Here is a 6,000-nt window from a genome sequence, read left to right on the forward strand (position 1 = left end):
ACCCAGGGAGCTGCAGAGATACAACCAGACTCTGAAGGTGAGACACCAACCAGGGACCTGCAGAGACACAACCAGACCCTGAAGGTGAGACAACACCAGGGAGCTGCAGAGACACAACCAGACTCTGAAGGTGAGACACCAACCAGGGAGCTGCAGAGATACAACCAGACCCTGAAGGTGAGATACCCAGAGAGCTGCAGAGACACAACCAGACCCTGAAGGTGAGACACCCAGGGAGCTGCAGAGACACAACCAGACTCTGAAGGTGAGACACCAACCAGGGAGCTGCAGAGACACAACCAGACCCTGAAGGTGAGACACCCAGGGACCTGCAGAGATACAACCAGACTCTGAAGGTGAGACACCACCCAGGGAGCTGCAGAGATACAACCAGACTCTGAAGGTGAGACACCCAGGGATCTGGAGAGATACAACAAGACTCTGAAGGTGAGACACCAACCAGGGAGCTGCAGAGACACAACCAGACCCTGAAGGTGAGACACCCAGGGACCTGCAGAGATACAACCAGACTCTGAAGGTGAGACACCACCCAGGGAGCTGCAGAGATACAACCAGACTCTGAAGGTGAGACACCCAGGGATCTGGAGAGATACAACCAGACTCTGAAGGTGAGACACCAACCAGGGACCTGCAGAGATACAACCAGACCCTGAAGGTGAGACACCCAGGGAGCTGCAGAGATACAACCAGACCCTGAAGGTGAGACACCCAGAGAGCTGCAGAGACACAACCAGACCCTGAAGGTGAGACACCCAGGGAGCTGCAGAGACACAACCAGACTCTGAAGGTGAGACACCAACCAGGGAGCTGCAGAGACACAACCAGACCCTGAAGGTGAGACACCCAGGGACCTGCAGAGATACAACCAGACTCTGAAGGTGAGACACCAACCAGGGACCTGCAGAGATACAACCAGACTCTGAAGGTGAGACACCCAGGGATCTGCAGAGATACAACCAGACTCTGAAGGTGAGACACCCAGGGAGCTGCAGAGATACAACCAGACTCTGAAGGTGAGACACCAACCAGGGACCTGCAGAGACACAACCAGACCCTGAAGGTGAGACACCCAGGGACCTGCAGAGACACAACCAGACTCTGAAGGTGAGACACCCTGGGACCTGCAGAGATACAACCAGCCTCTGAAGGTGAGACACCAACCAGGGACCTGCAGAGATACAACCAGACTCTGAAGGTGAGACACCCAGGGATCTGCAGAGATACAACCAGACTCTGAAGGTGAGACACCCAGGGAGCTGCAGAGATACAACCAGACTCTGAAGGTGAGACACCAACCAGGGAGCTGCAGAGACACAACCAGACTCTGAAGGTGAGACACCCAGGGAGCTGCAGAGACACAACCAGACTCTGAAGGTGAGACACCCAGGGACCTGCAGAGATACAACCAGACCCTGAAGGTGAGACACCCAGGGAGCTGCAGAGATACAACCAGACTCTGAAGGTGAGACACCAACCAGGTAGCTGCAGAGATACAACCAGACCCTGAAGGTGAGACACCCAGGGAGCTGCAGAGATACAACCAGACCATGAAGGTGAGACACCAACCAGGGAGCTGCAGAGACACAACCAGACTCTGAAGGTGAGACACTCAGGGAGCTGCAGAGACACAACCAGACTCTGAAGGTGAGACACCAACCAGGGAGCTGCAGAGACACAACCAGACTCTGAAGGTGAGACACCAACCAGGGACCTGCAGAGATACAACCAGACTCTGAAGGTGAGACACCCAGGGACCTGCAGAGATACAACCAGACTCTGAAGGTGAGACACCAACCAGGGAGCTGCAGAGACACAACCAGACTCTGAAGGTGAGACACCCAGGGACCTGCAGAGATACAACCAGACCCTGAAGGTGAGACACCCAGGGAGCTGCAGAGATACAACCAGACTCTGAAGGTGAGACACCCAGGGACCTGCAGAGACACAACCAGACTCTGAAGGTGAGACACCCAGGGAGCTGCAGAGATACAACCAGACTCTGAAGGTGAGACACCAACCAGGGACCTGCAGAGATACAACCAGACTCTGAAGGTGAGACACCCAGGGACCTGCAGAGACACAACCAGACTCTGAAGGTGAGACACCCAGGGAGCTGCAGAGATACAACCAGACTCTGAAGGTGAGACACCCAGGGACCTGCAGAGACACAACCAGACCCTGAAGGTGAGACACCCAGGGAGCTGCAGAGATACAACCAGACTCTGAAGGTGAGACACCAACCAGGGAGCTGCAGAGACACAACCAGACCCTGAAGGTGAGACACCCAGGGAGCTGCAGAGATACAACCAGACTCTGAAGGTGAGACACCAACCAGGGACCTGCAGAGACACAACCAGACTCTGAATGTGAGACACCCAGGGAGCTGCAGAGATACAACCAGACTCTGAAGGTGAGACACCAACCAGGGAGCTGCAGAGACACAACCAGACTCTGAAGGTGAGACACCAACCAGGGACCTGCAGAGATACAACCAGACTCTGAAGGTGAGACACCCAGGGAGCTGCAGAGATACAACCAGACTCTGAAGGTGAGACACCAACCAGGGACCTGCAGAGATACAACCAGACTCTGAAGGTGAGACACCCAGGGACCTGCAGAGACACAACCAGACTCTGAAGGTGAGACACCCAGGGAGCTGCAGAGATACAACCAGACCCTGAAGGTGAGACACCAACCAGGGAGCTGCAGAGATACAACCAGACTCTGAAGGTGAGACACCCAGGGAGCTGCAGAGACACAACCAGACTCTGAAGGTGAGACACCCAGGGAGCTGCAGAGATACAACCAGACTCTGAAGGTGAGACACCCAGGGAGCTGCAGAGATACAACCAGACTCTGAAGGTGAGACACCAACCAGGGAGCTGCAGAGACACAACCAGACTCTGAAGGTGAGGCACCAACCAGGGACCTGCAGAGATACAACCAGACTCTGAAGGTGAGACACCCAGGGAGCTGCAGAGATACAACCAGACTCTGAAGGTGAGACACCAACCAGGGAGCTGCAGAGATACAACCAGACTCTGAAGGTGAGACACCAACCAGGGAGCTGCAGAGATACAACCAGACCCTGAAGGTGAGACACCCAGGGAGCTGCAGAGATACAACCAGACTCTGAAGGTGAGACACCCAGGGAGCTGCAGAGATACAACCAGACTCTGAAGGTGAGACACCCAGGGAGCTGCAGAGATACAACCAGACTCTGAAGGTGAGACACCCAGGGAGCTGCAGAGACACAACCAGACCCTGAAGGTGAGACACCCAGGGAGCTGCAGAGACACAACCAGACCCTGAAGGTGAGACACCCAGGGAGCTGCAGAGATACAACCAGACCCTGAAGGTGAGACACCCAGGGAGCTGCAGAGATACAACCAGACTCTGAAGGTGAGACACCAACCAGGGATCTGCAGAGATACAACCAGACTCTGAAGGTGAGACACCCAGGGAGCTGCAGAGATACAACCAGACTCTGAAGGTGAGACACCCAGGGAGCTGCAGAGATACAACCAGACTCTGAAGGTGAGACACCCAGGGAGCTGCAGAGATACAACCAGACTCTGAAGGTGAGACACCAACCAGGGACCTGCAGAGATACAACCAGACTCTGAAGGTGAGACACCCAGGGACCTGCAGAGATACAACCAGACTCTGAAGGTGAGACACCAACCAGGGAGCTGCAGAGACACAACCAGACTCTGAAGGTGAGACACCAACCAGGGAGCTGCAGAGATACAACCAGACTCTGAAGGTGAGACACCACCCAGGGACCTGCAGAGATACAACCAGACTCTGAAGGTGAGACACCCAGGGAGCTGCAGAGACACAACCAGACCCTGAAGGTGAGACACCACCCAGGGACCTGCAGAGATACAACCAGACTCTGAAGGTGAGACACCCAGGGAGCTGCAGAGATACAACCAGACTCTGAAGGTGAGACACCCAGGGAGCTGCAGAGATACAACCAGACTCTGAAGGTGAGACACCAACCAGGGACCTGCAGAGATACAACCAGACTCTGAAGGTGAGACACCAACCAGGGAGCTGCAGAGACACAACCAGACTCTGAAGGTGAGACACCAACCAGGGAGCTGCAGAGATACAACCAGACTCTGAAGGTGAGACACCACCCAGGGACCTGCAGAGATACAACCAGACTCTGAAGGTGAGACACCCAGGGAGCTGCAGAGACACAACCAGACCCTGAAGGTGAGACACCCAGGGAGCTGCAGAGATACAACCAGACTCTGAAGGTGAGACACCCAGGGAGCTGCAGAGATACAACCAGACTCTGAAGGTGAGACACCAACCAGGGACCTGCAGAGATACAACCAGACTCTGAAGGTGAGACACCCAGGGACATGCAGAGATACAACCAGACTCTGAAGGTGAGACACCAACCAGGGACCTGCAGAGATACAACCAGACTCTGAAGGTGAGACACCCAGGGAGCTGCAGAGACACAACCAGACTCTGAAGGTGAGACACCAACCAGGGAGCTGCAGAGACACAACCAGACTCTGAAGGTGAGACACCAACCAGGGAGCTGCAGAGATACAACCAGACTCTGAAGGTGAGACACCCAGGGAGCTGCAGAGATACAACCAGACTCTGAAGGTGAGACACCACCCAGGGACCTGCAGAGATACAACCAGACTCTGAAGGTGAGACACCACCCAGGGAGCTGCAGAGACACAACCAGACCCTGAAGGTGAGACACCACCCAGGGACCTGCAGAGATACAACCAGACTCTGAAGGTGAGACACCCAGGGAGCTGCAGAGATACAACCAGACTCTGAAGGTGAGACACCCAGGGAGCTGCAGAGATACAACCAGACTCTGAAGGTGAGACACCAACCAGGGACCTGCAGAGATACAACCAGACTCTGAAGGTGAGACACCCAGGGACATGCAGAGATACAACCAGACTCTGAAGGTGAGACACCCAGGGACCTGCAGAGATACAACCAGACTCTGAAGGTGAGACAACACCAACCACCTCAGCCTAGTGACACTACAGCAAGAACCACCTCAGCTGGTGACACTACAGCAAGAACCACCTCAGCTGGTGACACTACAGCAAGAACCACCTCAGCTGGTGACACTACAGCAAGAACCACCTCAGCTGGTGACACTACAGCAAGAACCACCTCAGCTGGTGACACTACAGCAAGAACCACCTCAGCTGGTGACACTACAGCAAGAACCACCTCAGCTGGTGACACTACAGCAAGAACCACCTCAGCTGGTGACACTACAGCAAGAACCACCTCAGCTGGTGACACTACAGCAAGAACAAAAATATCTGCTTCATTTGTAATTTATCTCACAGACTATACAACTCGTTCCATATTTTTGCTAACACTTCTTTTTTTTCTCTACCTGTCCTTATTTGCTTCTATCCTTCCTTCCTTCCTTATTTGCTTCTATCCTTCCTTCCTTCCTTCCTTCCTTCCTTCCTTCCTTCCTTCCTTCCTTCCTTCCTTCCTTCCTTCCTTCCTTCCTTCCTTCCTTCCTTCCTTCCTTCCTTCCTTCCTTCCTTCCTTCCTTCCTTCCTTCCTCCCTCCCTCCCTCCCTCCCTCCCTCCCTCCCTCCCTCCCTCCCTCCCCTCCTCCCTCCCTCCCTCCCTCCCTCCCTCCCTCCCTCCCTCCCTCCCTCCCTCCCTCCCTCCCTCCCTCCCTCCCTCCCTCCCTCTCTCCCTCCCTCCCTCCCCTCCTCCCTCCCTCCCTCCCTCCCTCCAACCCTCCCTCCCTCCCTCCCTCCCTCCCTCCCTCCCTCCCTCCCTCCCTCCCTCCCTCCCTCCCTCCCTCCCTCCCTCCTCCCCTCCCTCCCTCCCTCCCAAACCTCCCTCCCTCCCTCCCTCCCTCCCTCCCTCCCTCCCTCCCTCCCTCCCTCCCTCCCTCCCTCCCTCCCTCCCTCCCTCCCTCCCTCCCTCCCCTCCCCTCCCCTCCCTCCCTCCCTCC

The 6,000-nt window shown here is 55.6% G+C and overlaps 1 protein-coding gene across 1 annotated transcript in view; it reads left to right on the forward strand.

Annotated features, from left to right (window-relative positions):
• The window catches only part of LOC311228170 (uncharacterized protein), a gene marked incomplete at its 5' end in the record, with an annotated part of 101,719 nt that overhangs the window by 66,023 nt on the left and 29,696 nt on the right, over window positions 1–6,000 (forward strand). The window lies entirely within an intron of this gene.

This window comes from Notolepis coatsorum (assembly GCF_963971535.1).
Source record: "Notolepis coatsorum genome assembly, chromosome: 5".
Classification (NCBI taxonomy): Eukaryota; Metazoa; Chordata; class Actinopteri; order Aulopiformes; family Paralepididae; genus Notolepis; species Notolepis coatsorum.